Here is a 15936-nt window from a genome sequence, read left to right on the forward strand (position 1 = left end):
AGGGTCGCAGATAGTAGTTTCTATGTTAAGCAACATATTGTCTATGATTCAATTCTCATTTTCATAATTCTTCTAAGTGACGGATAGTAGGTTTTGTGTTAAGCAACATATTATCTTTAACTTCTCCTTCAAGTTTTCTTCATTCATCATTTATATCTAGCAACAAATGGAATTCTGAGATGTTCTAGTCATACATGTATTAAGGGCTAAAGAACAAGTTTTCCAGGTCCTTCATTTGAGAATACAACAAAAAATAAAGTGACAACAAACAATAATCATTAATTTCTTTCGCACAATTTCTCCACTGCCAAGAAATTGGTTTCTTAAGGTACAACACTTCCATTGAAGGGTGTTGTCAAATTTGAGTTTCAAAGGGTCATATGATAGATTAGCAGAACATTTATTTGCAGTCATATTTCAGATGATATATGACATTGATCCTCCTTCCATGACTGACTAGGTGAAGGAGGTATTGCATTATATTGTAGATTAGTTTTCCACACTAGAAAACACATATACCAGATGTTGGGTCCCTATAATACTAGTGATTACCCCATTACTATTGTAGTTGTATCCCTTATTAATATTGTTGTGCCCCTATTTTCCCCATATTGTTATTACTGTGCCCCATAGAATCCCTCTACTGTTATTTTTGTGGCTTTATATTATTATTGCTAGGTCGGCTGGGTTATGTAGTGACTCCTTAGACTCCTATATATAGAAAGGAGGTTTTGTCATTTGAATCATGGAAGAATTGTTCATTTATGTAATGTAAAGGAGGTTTCCCCCTCGAAGAGGCTGAATTCTAAGGCATTTATCTATCTTTTCTATCTTTTTCTTGAGCTGGTTTCATAACACCAGATGTTTTTTATGCCAAATGCTTCTCTATGTTATGCCTCGGTATGTGACTAATAAGGTAGTCTTGCAAGAAATTTCTTATTAGTTGAATGGTGGATTGTCAAGAGTCCTGCATAGAAGGAAGAAGGCCCCATGGCCCATTTTCCATTTAAGTATTTGAATGTATGAGATGAAGAGCCTCAAATTGGTAGATGTTGAAATACAAGAACTAGATTTCCTGTGCTTTGGAACCAAGAATTTTCACAGGTAAAATCCTAGGAAAGTATGTAGGGCACATTGTGACAAGATAGGATACACCTAGGGTTATGTACCACTCACTAAAAGGGAAATACCTTCTAGTGGAGTTTTTTGTGGAATCCCGTATTAAAATAGCCCAAATGTCCATTTGTAGTGGAGGTCACTGGGAGAAGTGGGTAGGCGAACATTTTAGATGATGTTTTTTTATGGTATGTCTATAATATACAAACACATCAGTGCTTTACTATACACATAAGCATCGGTGCTGAATAGAACATGGTGAAACATGGTAGATTTATTTAAAAGAAAAAAAAATTGGTGCGCTAAATAAAAAAGAGCATCGGTGCGTATACTACTCCATAACACTAGAAAAGGGTTAAATTTACAAAAATGTTAGTCATAAAATTCATTTTTCAAAGTCCTGTGCTATACTATGATGATGACCCAGTGCTAAACTAGTACTTTAATGCCCCAGTTTGTGCACAGTATACCATGCATCGGTGCTTACAATAATCGATAACATCAGATAAAGGTTGAATTTTAAAATTTGTCAGTGCCATATCCACCCACAACATGGGTACCCTTCTTTTAGTAAAATGCCCCGGTGCATACTTAAAAAGGGCATCGTTATAGTTCTTTAATTTTCAAAAAAATGCAGTGCTATATTCCAATGAAGCATCGTTGTTGTTCATGTATTAAAACACCATGATTTGTCTTAGAAAGAGCACCACTAGGGGGTTTTTAAAATGCGGTACTATATTCCCATGGAGGACTGATGCTGTCAATTATTTTAAACGCCTCGATGTGTCTTAACAAGATCACCGCTATAGGGTTTTTTTTTTTTTTAAAGTGGTCTTATCTTATTACGAAGCATCGATGTTGTTCATGTTTTAAAATGCCTTGTTGCATCCGTGAAAGAGAATTGCTAGGAGGTTTTTAATTTAGAAAAAATGTGGTTCTATAGTTTGGCAAAGCACTGATGCAGTACATGTATTTGAATGTCCTGGTGCACCTTAACAAGAGCACTGCTATATGGTTTTTAATTAAAAAAAAATGGTGCTCTCAGATATTTTATGCAACGGTGTGATTATGATAACACACCAAAAGAGGGTCAAATAAAAGAAAAACCTACCAATCATCAATTTCATTTTTACCATCTTCAATGTTATAGATATTTGAAGCAATGTTGCCACTCTTGCCTCATGCAAGCACCCTAACATCGATACTTCTCTTTCTCACCATCCTTCTGTACAATGCTCAATGTATGGCTTTCCAATTTTCTCAAACGGTGGTGAAATTTATTTTTCTCAATTACGTGTCAACAATGCCTTCTAGATGACCAAATGTCTAGGTAATGTCTATGTTTCTCTCTAATTTAATTTTTTAGTAGATTAGAATTGCAAAATAGGTAAAAAAATCCACTATTTTTTATTTTGTTTTCCCTACACGGTGTGTTCGACGTCTTTAGCTCATACAGATAGCAGTGCACCCTGTAAATTTATAGGGTGCACCGTAGATCGATACGTGAACCTACACACCGTTATTTCTGCAGTGAGTTTCGTAAATTAAAATGCATCAAGAAAAACAATTAATTATATGTTAGTGTGTACATTTTCAGCTTAGGACCACTGCGTTTATATTTACCAAACACTCTGCAAACATAATATTGAAAAAGATAGCTCGGTGCATTCGATAACCCGAACGTTCCATACCAGTGTGAAAAGGTTATAAGTGTGCACAAATGCATAAGTTTGAGACACACCATGATGAAAATGTAAAAATGTGAACAAAAATCAGTGTGTCATATGTATGCAGGCACTATCTCTGGTGCATTTGTTTTTTTACAGTGCACCGAAGCCAGTGCATTAGTGTTTTTGGGGCGCACCTGGGATTTTTTTTTAATTGAAAGTTATATTTCCATATTTATAAATACATTTTTAATTTAATAAAAATATATATGTTTTATGTATGAGGATAATGTATTTTATATGTCAATCATGTAGCAGAGATGTCAACAGAGGGAGTAGCAACAGGAGCAAGAGAAAGTGTCAAACTAATACAATGTGTTATGACCATAGGATGCCTGAGAGAGGGAGATGGATTTATACCCTCACCCTATTAGCTTAACAACTTGAGCACTCTTGAGGAATGTAGGCCTCCTTAAGTACCATGAGGAGGATATATCCCTGAAGGCACACTCTACCTTGTTGGCACATCTGATCCACTAGTGGAGTGTCAAGGACTAGGATTCTATGTCGGTCCTAAGACATGGTACATGACCTCTAAGGAGGAAATATATTTTATCACTGGCCTATATAGGAGAGGGGAGGATTTTTCCCAGTTCCCTGATGTCCAACATATGGTTGAAGCAGAGAGTCAGCTTGTCTACTCAAAGATATGTTGGGGCTCATGTAGTATGTCTAACAAATTTTTAGGTGCATGTTGGACAACTACAGATTGCTTCTTTTTCCGCACATGAGGTTAAGTGCCTCTCATTATTAGTGACCACCATTTCACACTGTACTAGTGATGGGCATCAATAGTTTCTTTCTTTTGTATTAGGTCGATTCTTTGATTCAGATGCTACAATTTATAAAATCTAAAAAAGAGTGGAATAACCTGTTCAGATTTTTGTTAAACCCAAAACTTTGAACAGGTTATTCCACTCTTTTTCAAATTTAATTCACCTGTATGGATTCTCTCATTAAAATTTATCAAATGGTCTGCCATTTTTTTTAGGCAAATTTGCAGGGCCTTAGATAGATGTCGTGCAATGATACATGGGAGGATGAAATTACCTTTTTCTTCAGAGATTTTTCATTTAATGTTTGAGAGGTTTCTAGAGACGATGCATACATTTGATTGCCACCCTCCCAAGATGATGAATGACGTGTAGATTCATAAGTGGGGCTAGATGATGCCCAAGAGGGGCCTGCCAGAGTATTTGAGCAGGATTTCCAACCAGGCACTCGCGTTAATGACCAGTGATAATGACCACATTTTTATCTTGTTGTTGTTTATGTACATGGGTATGGATTGGAGACAGTGTCCCAACATCCTCTTCACATTGGATGAGCTTGTAGATGATAGAGGTAATATTAGATTTTTTCTTTAAATTAATATAGTTTCATTTTATTGTCTTAATTAAATAGAATAAAATTTATTCTAAAACATTCGTTAAGTTGTTTTATTAAATTTCTTAATGAAATTGTCTAATTATTGTTATGTATTATATATTTTGTAAACATCAACACATTCCTTGGGGACATGCTTCATCCCCCACTGGAGGGAGTATATGAGGAGATGGGTGAGGCCCAAGAGGGTGAGGCACATCATCAGGGTGGTGTGGGCATACCGGCCCTTAGGGATGTTTTGAGATTTAGGATGGACTACTGAGATAGATTGTCTAGATTTTTGGCTGAGGAGGGAGTCTTTCCTGTGCAGATCCTACCTTTGTGGATCTCTTGATGGACTATCCATGCTAGATGATGAATTTTATACATCATATCATCAGAGCTAGCATGCTACTGGAAATAAGGAGGGATGCAAGGCATGAAATGCTAGATATGTTAGATGAGCCTTCACATAATTCTACCTCGTTGGATCATGATGATGAGGGTGGTAATCATGCTTATGGTAGTACTGCCCCATTAGATCATGGTCAGGGTGTTGGAGATCCTTCTGGTAGTACACCTTATCATCATTCACCTGATGATCACATGATAGAGCTAGAGGATGTGCCTAATGTTTCTCCTAAGAGAGGAGACTAACCACCTCCTCCTCCACCTCAAAGTACGATAGTTGAGGTATTTGTTAACACTAGAAAATTGTACACCTGCTAGTACAATCCAGAAAACATTTTTCCAGCTGAATGTAGTATAAATATTAAAAAATAAAAGGTTCTCCTAAGATCCAAAGTTTATAAAGGAAATCAATTAAGGTCATGCATAGATTTCTTCGATAAATGCACACGTGCGACATATCCTCAAAAAGCCACGTGGTTGTAAAAAAGGTGACTCAGAAGTCCAAGACCACTCTACAAACTTGGAGTTGATTTCTTGATATGAGATCAACCTCGTACAATTGAATTCAAGTCTCCTTGGAGAAGTGCATCCCTCAATGGGATCCTCTTGTCCTACTCATGTGCCTTTATCATACATGTACCAAGAGAGGGAAGAGGGATTCAAAAACTCTATATAAACAAGACATGGGAGTGCCAAAAAAACAAACATTGCTATGTTGGCAAAATTGCTTGTAAGAAAACCACCATTTCATTGCTGAAACCAAGGAAGTGAAGAGCACTAGAATGTTGTCCAAATTGCTTCTAAGCAACACAACATCTTAGTGAGTGAAGAGGAATCGACACTTTGGAGAGTCTTCACACTTCTTTGAGAGAGAGGAGAAACTTGCAAAGAGATTGAGGAAAGGAAACCCCCTTGTTGAGGATTTTTGAGTTCCCTAGCTCAAGGAATTGTCTTCAAGTGTCTGAGATTCTAATTATATTCAACCTCTACCACCAACAATCAATAAATTGATATTTTTCCATATATTATTGATGTGTTTGCTCCATTTGAGCATTTTTTTGTTCATGCACCTCTTTGTTTAAGTATATGTTTATATATGCATTGTATCCACTATTTACAATGTTGTGTTTATCTAAGTCTGTCCACTAACAACACCATTTTTTACTGTGATCCTTTGTAGGTAACAATCCACTGCTAAAGGGGTGTTTTTTAGTACACTTGTGCTCCAAAAACACTACAACAGGAATGAAGACCATATTGATCTATTTCCATTAATCTAGAGACTGTTTTCAAGACCTCCTCTCTGTACAAACATCCTTCAAGGTGCTCCTCACCTCCCCAAATTTTTTATAGTCCCCCGAGACCTATTCGAAGCCCATGGAAGTGAATAATTTTTGTAATTGTCTCACCTACGTGTTTTTTTCTGGGACCAAACATGCATGACAAACATAAAAACAAAAAAAAAAATTCTTGTATTTTTCAGTTTTCTCAGGTAATTGGCAACGTCTATTGAATTTCCCTCACCTCTACATTCTTTGTTTTCTGTTCAGTACCCCTGGTTGCTTGAATGAACCCTAATTCATCAAGAAATTAGATATTTTTTTTATTTTTTATTTATTTGCAACAAATACCCACATAGATTAATTAGGGAGGAAAGTAAGTGGCCATAATCCACATATGTTTCAAACTATTTCACTTAATTTTCTACAAATCATATTTGCTTAATTAGTGAAGCAAGTAAGTGGCCCATTCTCCATGAATCTTACTAATATACAAAGCCTAATTTTTGGGCCTAGGAGAAAATATTAGTAGAGAAAGTGAGTAATCCCTCCTTCCCTTGCATCTCCTAGATGAACCTAAGATTGCATACGAAAACCTTCTTGAAAATATTTGAATTTCCATCTCCCTTATTAAACTCCACATAGTTTAATAGGAAAAAGTATTTGGCCCATAATCCACAAACAAATTTCTTTTTCCATGCAAGGAACAACCAACACCTAGTGTAAATAGAAGGATATTGAAAAGGATCATCACATATCCAAATCTTATCACACTATATATGCTCACTTGCATCACACACTAAGCCTCCATACACTTTGTACTCAAACATCATCCATCTTTTGGATATTTTGTTACTTAGTCTATTTTGGCTTACAAAGTCACCTCATAAGTGAGTTAAGCCTCTTTAAAAACAACCATAACTTGAACAAATTAAACTTCCCCACATGGGCCACCAAGACATTTATAGTTCAGGTTAGGACCATTGGGGGTAGGCATCCCATAAGCTGCCATGGTCATGCTTCACCATTGAAACATAGTTGTTGAATTTTTAGGGAGCTTAAAAATCCTTCAACCATCCCAAAAAAAAGAAAACCCAATCATGGCAGAGATCAGATTTAGAGGGGGCTCAGCTTAGGCCCAGTGTGTGTGGTACTCTTTAGGGCTACCTGACCCACCTAGTGCTTGGTACTAGTAACCGATTACCAAGAAGCTAAAGACTCGAATGGTCATGTCGGATGAAGGTACCTAGTGAAAAAATATAGGGCATCCTTCCCTTATAGGTGATGGTGCAAGCATCACCTGACCCTCATTACCAATACCTTGGTTGATTCCTTGGCTATTGAAGGCATCACTAGTTATTTTGGGATGTTTCCCTGGGACCCATCATAGGTTATCTCCGCAAGGCCTATTTAATTTTAATAGTGAATAGGATGATTAGGTCTTCAGAGGACTCTTTATTATACACAACAACAAAAAAAACCTTTCTCTTTTTTTCTTGGTCACATAGTTTAAATTAAAGGAAAATAAACCATTTATATTTTCGCTTTGCTTTATGTATGTGATCCAATTGCAGTGATATTTATCTCCTTCCCTCACCAAAAAAAAAGTAGCGCACAATCTAAATCAACACCATAGAGTACCCCACATCTCCCTATCGATCTAGGCATTTTTTAAACCTCCCCCCAATTCCGAGGAGGTGTACTACGATGCCTACCATTTATATGGAGAGGACTTCACTCAGCCACCATTATTGGATCTTCATTTATTGGTGAAAATTTTCTTAGAACTCTTCCTTGGCAAGGTACACCCTTCACAACTCCTGAAGGATCCACACACGCTAGCCCCTTTGGGAAGAACACACTTCTCCTCTGGACAGTCCTCGAGATACCCATCAGTGTAATCCTCCCATGACATCCCCATAGAGGACTCCATAACATATAGTTGTCCATAATCATTTTGCAATAGAAGGTAATGCACAAATCAAGTTCTTAGCTTCATTAAATCTCCCATATTTAAGAAAGCTCACAAATGACCTTATTGAACATGGCCAAAATTGGCCAATTATGCCCACAAAGCTCACTTTGGATATTCTAAAATTCGAGGGAAAGAAGGGTGAAGAACTAGGCAACCACATCATGAAGTTTCACTTGTGTTGTTCGTCTAATAGTATCACAGAATATACTATTAGATTATGACTATTTCAACGCACCCTAACAGGGCCCATGGTGAAGTGGTATACAGACCAACCCACTACGTCTCACGGAACCTTTAGCTCATTAGCTAATGCATTCCTTACTTTCTTCCAACTCCTAGTCCACCATGATTCGGGGTTGGAACTTCCAAACAACTTCAAACAAGCAGAAGCTACCCACATCTTAGACAATATCCATGAATGGCAGAAACATCGCAGCTTGTGCAAACCTAACTTTGAAGATAAATTCCTCTTGGACATTTTCTTGAGATCCCTCACCTCTGAAATATCAAAAGGTGTGGGTAAAACATTCCTGCAGAGTGAGGAAGACGCCATTAGTAAAGCCCAATAACTGGAGTTGATATACAACCAATTAGGATACGTTTTCCACGTACTCCCAGACACCCTGCGTGTGCAATATTATTGAGAAGTAGCAGGCGCATCCAATACTATTAATGGAATAATTGGGGCCCTATCCCAAATACATCACAACAATAGTTTCCAATACCTTGCGTATCCATTTAATGGTCCATCTTATGATGTGACACCATCATTACAAAATACAGGGTATTATAATGGTCAACCCGAACCTATGCAGAATATAGGCAATAGGGTTAACCAACACCAGACCCCGCAAGGAGGCTCGCATCAACCCCCACATAGAAATCAATACTCCTCCTGGAGTATGGATAAAATGTCTACTCCCCTGAACCATTATGTTAACGAGGGATAGGAGTACCAATGTTCTCCTTTCCCTACCTTGCAATAGAATATACCGCTAAAGAAAAACAATGCATGGGTAAATCTAGTGCAACCATCTCTCACTTCACCACATTAATCATAAGAACAACCAAATTTAGTTAATCCTTCTAACAGTGCTAGGAAAAAACCAAAAACTAAGCCAAAGGGAGAGCCTGAGCGGGGAGACAACAATTAGCAGCAACACCCAAGGGCACGAGGAAGGGATAACCCCGACTGAAACCAAAACTAGGGTATAGCCAATAATAACTCGCAGAAATAGGGCAAGAACACTAGTATCTAGACTAATCATGCATGTGCTATTTGTAGGGATTCTGACCATTATACCCATCACTGTCCTAAAATTAATGATTTAAAAAGGATACAAGGTAGTAGGGGGAAAAGTAGCCAACTAACTACAGTCATGCAGGAACCCTTCCCCCATTAGGGAATTTTTAAAACACAACAAAAAGCTTCCCAAAATAACCCATCTAGAGGGAACCTCAACAATACTCCTAACCATGATATCTTCGTGATAGGAGAGCACATCCTCTTAAAAACGAGGAATCGAACTTATGAGACTACCCAAAATCCCAATCTATTTGCCTCGGCTAAGGCTATACCTACTGGACTGTTGACCATTATGCGACCTCCCATAGATGTCATGCCTAAAATGGTTAAAGGACCTTTATGCCGCTCAAGGCCCAATTCAAAATCTACCTATAGTTATAGCATATTCGATGACTTAGCTCAATCACCATCATCTATGTCAGTGCTTGAAGTCTTGTAGACATGCCCAACCCAGCGGAAATCCCTACTTTCCGCTTTAGGCACACTTGACCCATCTGATTCCCACCTCATGGTCTTAGACTTGGAGAAAGCTACTCCATGGTTGCCCTCAGCCATCGCTTTCCAAATCCCTATCTCAGTCTAGATTATCAATATCCATCATTGCATCGTTGAAGAAGGGGCTTCCACATGCATCATGTCCAAATCCTTTGGGAAAAAATTAGGATCCCCTTAAATTAAGCCTTCTGACATAACACTTAGAGCATACAATGAATTTCCTTCTTCTCTCATTGGTCTATACCCTAGCGTGCTAGTCAAGTTGGCTTGAAAAATTGTGTTAATAGACATTAAAGTACTCGACGCCCAGTTGGATTACAACATCATACAAGGTCGAAGCTATATGTATGAAATGATCACAATCACCTCATCGGTATTCAGAATCATGATGTTCCCCCATGATGGGAAGGTCATTACCATTTATCAACTCGTGTACTACGAGAAGACAACTTCACCCAGACTAGATGGTGTGCTTCCCTTAGTATCCCAAGAGGTGGTCACTACCTACACTAAGCTCAACCCAGGAAACTTTAAGCCATCAAACCTCTTAGGAACTTTCCTTGTAAACCCTCCATTAATACAATATATTGTCCCAAATACCAAAGCACTGGTTTGGATGATGACTTCATCAAATACCGCCCAAACACTAGAATCCATTCCAGACATCTCACACCGTGCAACTAAAGAAGTCAGGTCTTTACCTCCCGCAATTACACAAACCCCCTTCTTGTGCCCCCCACCTAGGTTCATCTCACACTAAGCCATAAAAACCCTCACATTACCAAATATGACTCTCACAATACCAATTTGGTACCTAATCCCCATGACTATGTCATTTGAGTTAGGACTCATGCAGGAAGGGAGATTCCCTATACCTCCTTTTCAGAGGAACACCCTTACTCAAAATCGTTTAGCACTTACCATTAAATTGGATTTTCCAGAAAAGTGATACAAAACGGTAAAAAAGGAGAAGCTTCCAACTCCTCCAAACCCATACAACCCTATGTGTTATGTGAGGAATTCGGGAACCCAACTCATATATGCCCCGAACTAGACGAGTTAAAAAATGACCATCAATTCCTCCAAAACATCGATAACCCCAGCTCCACCAAAAGGAGTGAATGTTGTACCCTTTTGTAATAATGTGTTGAAAATGCAACAAGATGATGGGGCTTAGTGAAAAGAAGTTGCCTTCACTAAGTGGGCCCGCATGCTATTTTTGGCACAAAGTCTATTTTTAGACTATGTCTATTTTTAGACATATGGATCATGGTTTATGAGTTGCAGGATGCTATTTATGGATGATTGGTCATGTTGGTAAAAATAGATGGACTTATATTTTCAGACATATGGGCGGAGTCTATTTTTAGATTGCCAGTCTAAAAATAGAACAATCAAATATTATTAGCTCTTAATAATATTTGGACTATAAACATTATCTTATCCTCTTGCAGCACTTCAGTTCGAGCTACGGATGTGGCACATGCAACTGCCAGAAGGAAATACGCTTTTCCTATGGGTTAGTTGAGCTATTGCATGATGGATTTCAGTTAGAAGTCAAGTGATTGAGTTTGGTGGAGTTGATTGAGGAGTTGACGGAGTTGTGTTCAGTTTGACTTAGTTGAACTAGTTGTATTTAGTCTAACTACCAAATACACTAGTGATGAGTGATGTGAATTAATTATTAATTAATTAACTAATTATTAACTCATAAATCAACTAAAGAATACATCAGTTAACTCAGTGCATGGATAGTTTAGTGGAGACAAGTGTTAGATGTGGGTGAAAGGGTGAGACTACTATCAGTTGTGACTATAGTTGTGCATGAGATTTGCACAATCATTGATTGAGATTTCCAATGAGGATTGCGCAGTACAAGCAAAGGGAATTTGAACTTGGATCAGATCTATTCTCAACTTGGATTGCGCAGTAGAGGCAGGCAAACAGTGGAGGAGATTTGAACCTGTGACTTGTTCAGATCTGAGCTGGTTTGTGTGTAGCAGGTGGAGATAGTACTGAGTACTTGTGAGGAGTATTGTACTATGTATTGTTACATGTTCTCTATCAATATAATATATAGATAGTTCGGGGTTTTCAGCTGTATTCTTTCCCCATTACATACTGTGTTGATATGTGTGATTGATGTTTCAATGTGTGCATGCAATTGTTTCTTAATTCCGCAAATTGATGATCAATGGTAGAGGGGGTTATGTATTATGCATGCATTCTGCAAATAGTGTATAATCAGGATAATCTCTGTGAATATGCATTATATTATTCAAAATTTCTGCATAATGAAGTACACACCAACCATGCGTGTGCCATATGCGATAAATATGGACACTACACTCCTCATTGTCTGAATATCCTTTAACTCCAAAAGACACTAAAAGGTCTCATCCAAACCAACAACAATGATCCCATAACACCAACCCCACCTCCACAAAATGATAAATGCCAAAACATCTTCTACATTCAGGAAGAGGCATCATTCATCTCCTCACTTGCCTACAACACAAAGGCGGAATAAGACATATTTCCACCCCTCTATTTTACCATGTGCTATATGTGATGACCCTACCCATTCGGTAGACTGGTGCCTAGAATTATGGACATGTTACCAAGTCTGCCCCAACACCCTGGAGGACCAAAGAAAGAGATCTAGGCATCAATAACATATATGCACTATATGTGAGGAGAACCATCACAAAAGGAGGTGCCCTCACCTTCCTCAATTCCACAAAACAATGAATTTCATACGTAACTTCGTAACGGAAAATCCCTATCTACTAGACTCAGATATGAAATCCAGAGAACCCATTCCAAAACCTGATGAAGAAGGACCCCTAGATGTCCTATGTCTGTTCGAGGAGCAAATATGGCTAGCCCCCACCATTTCATCTCCCATCACCATCACCATTCTAGATCAGGCCAAAAGTAATAAAAAACCACCTAGAAAAGAAATTCACCCATTACATGCACATTATGTGACAAATCCAATCATTTGATCAATAAATGTCACGAACTGAGTAGATTCAATGATATCTTCCGCTTAGTAGCCCAGATCCCCTATAAGTACCTCTCAAACCAAGAAAAAATTATTCTATTATATTGTTGCATCTGCTCTCAATTCCACCACACAAGGAATTTCTAAGACCTTACACGGTTTTGTTTGACAAGAGGAGCACTAAAACTAACACACACAAACAGGCCACGCCATAACAAAACCTCGCCCCAAATATGGATACCTTCATAAGTTATCTTGTCTCACCATAACAATACCTCACCCTAGAGATGGATACCTCCACAAGATATCCTATCTCACAATAACAAGACCTTGCCCCAGAGATGGATACGTCCACAAGATATCCTACCACACATTGACAATGAGGCATCAACATCCCATGCCATGAGTAGCATTGCCTCCCATACAATCTATGTGGTTAGCTCTGAACTAGTTCAAAGAATCCATGTGCGTATCACAATAGAATATTGAAACCCTTTGGAAGGGGCCATAGATCATCAAATATTGCCTCCATAAGGGGGCATACATACTATCAGAGCATGACGGGACTTGCCTAAAATGTCTCGTCAATGGTCTCTACCTCAAACAATTTCACCCATAAAATGTTAGAGTAAGCATGTATGTACAATAACTTATTGTTTATGAGGATCACCTCATCATATATGTATTCTAAAAATCTCATCTCATGTAAATAGATGGATCTTCCACCAGCTTATCACCACGGGTTCACTAACAGCACATCTCGATGGTTGCAAAATATGGTTGCTGTAACATGGGCTATATACTCTCCTGACCGAGCACCTTGTCTCTTCAATGGACTTTGTATCGAGTTAGCCACCAAACAATCAAGCAGAATATGATGCCATCATAGGCCTCTTGGTCAATTCCAACCACCTAGGTATCCTTCACCTACATTTATTCCTTGATTCTGAGCTCGTAGTATCCCAGTTAAATAGGGTGTTCCAAGTCCACAATCCATGCCTTTTTCGCAAATATCTCCATGCACAAAGGTTAGCTAGACATTTTTATCAAATAACATTTACACATATACCCAGAGATCATAATCATATAGTTTATGGCATCGCTAATCAAATCCTAGACTGCCATGCATCATACATATATCACCATCAAGATATATAAAAACATTAACACAAGATACATCTAGAAACACAAACGCATAAATACACTAAGAAGTATGGATACATATTTCACATCATGAGAGCGGCCAAAAAATAACCTTGTATATACATCAAAAATATATATATATAAGTACAAAAATCACTGGCCCATGACCAGGAAGGATAAGTCACAAAAAATTACAGGCGAGCATCCTCAGAAATCGATGCTTACCTTGGTGCATACATCATCTCAACCAAAAAACAAAGATATACAAGTAATCTCCCTAGGACCCTGGTGACACCATCTGCGCATCAGGAGCCAAGATGGGACCAACAGTAGCCACCACCATAGAAATACGGCACAAATTCCTCTGATGCTCCCATTGATGGGACATTTTCATCTAAACCACAACCTCTGGAAGGTGAGCACATTTGTCAAAGGGCACATCTCTAATCAAGATCTCTACTCATCTCCAGGATTACAGTACCACTGTAACTCCACCTCTGCAGTATATCACTGCACCTCAGCCTCCTCAACGCATGCAACTAGTATTTATGTATACATAGCCACCTCTTCGGAGGGCCCACTAATCTCCAACCGAGGTCAATGTGTCGGTCTCTCTAAGCCACCTTGAGGAGCAGCTGGTGGCCTTAGTTCCCGGGGTCTCTAAGGAACATGCATGTCCCCCGCAACTACCATATGTCTTGGATCATGGCCAACTAGAAAGGCCAATAAACATCCCCATGGCACCGCGTTTGCAAGTAAACAAAGCATAGTGTCAGTATCATTGTAAATCTTAAATACATGAAAACCATATGTATACAAATGAAGAATTAACAAACATATACATGGTCGCCCCCAGGAAGCACCTGGAGGGATCCCCATCTCTAGATCTCCTGAGAAGTCAACCCCATGGTAGGGGTAGTCCAATATGAGCTTGGGGTTGAACTCAAACCAATGTTGTACCACATTGGTCCAGTTACAACCCACCTCTCTTTCACCCTCATGCAGCATCGCCTATCCCCTACGATGCATGTGAGGCTCTCAAGGAGGCCCTCCCGGTACAACAAGAATAGGGTGAAGAATAACCACCCTTTCATAGAGTATGTTACAAATCACACTCCCATAACCAAAACTCTTCAACGAAAATCGCTGAACCTAGGTAAGCTATGACACCATCCCTTGCCACACTAGTCAGGCCTAGTCAAAGAATACCCCTACCTAAAGTTGCTGCAAAACCGAAATATGCGACCCCGAGCACTGATTGGGGGATGCCTAGCCCACAAATTAACGATCATAGCCAGCGATGCTCGCTTGACTAGATCCTCCACTATTGCGATCTTCATTTAGCCATCTGAAATAAGGTCTGCACTGCAGTGTCCATCAACCCAAATCCACATGCCAACATCCTCTCCTGGAAGGGGATAAGGAAGCACCTTCCCTCATGACATTAACCCAGTAATAATGTAAATTTCAACCTCCACTAGAATCATAAGGTCTGTATGGTGGATAACCATGACCTGACAATCTACATCCCAACAACTAATCAGATATCGCAGGAATCTATCTTGCGACCTCATCAACGGGTTCTAAAAGAAACTTTAGAAACCCCCATTGCACTAGTTTCTGCTTTGCACCAACATCCTATGACACATCATTCTGTAGAGGAGTTCAGTCTCGCTCTCTCTAGATCATCCTACCACCAAGGATGCCACATGAAAAAAGGAGAACTCCTCAGGTCCTCAGAAAATCAAAATGGGTGAAAAAACCACTTTTCCCCCCACCGCACACTTATTGGCTAAACAGGTGCATGGTGTGCACACCTGTTCTTCAGAATCACGGATGGTGCATGTGCCTATATCCCATACAGGTGCGTGTTTGATGCACAAACACTTGGTAAAGTTGTGAAAAACCCCGATAGGGTTCATTGCACAAACCCATAATGCATATGCGTGCAATGCACGTCTAAGTATCCCTTTCACGTGAGGTCTTCACATACAACTTTGGTTATGCACGAAGACTGTGTGACTCAAGGAGAGTTACCGGCATGGTCTTGAAAATTGACCCTAAAATGTAGTACAAGGGATCCATGTACGCCCTACCTAACCTAACAGACT

The sequence above is a fragment of the Pinus tabuliformis genome, chromosome X (assembly GCF_031772625.1).
Source record: "Pinus tabuliformis cultivar Carrire ecotype Pingquan chromosome X, CPIR1, whole genome shotgun sequence".
Taxonomy (NCBI): domain Eukaryota; kingdom Viridiplantae; phylum Streptophyta; class Pinopsida; order Pinales; family Pinaceae; genus Pinus; species Pinus tabuliformis.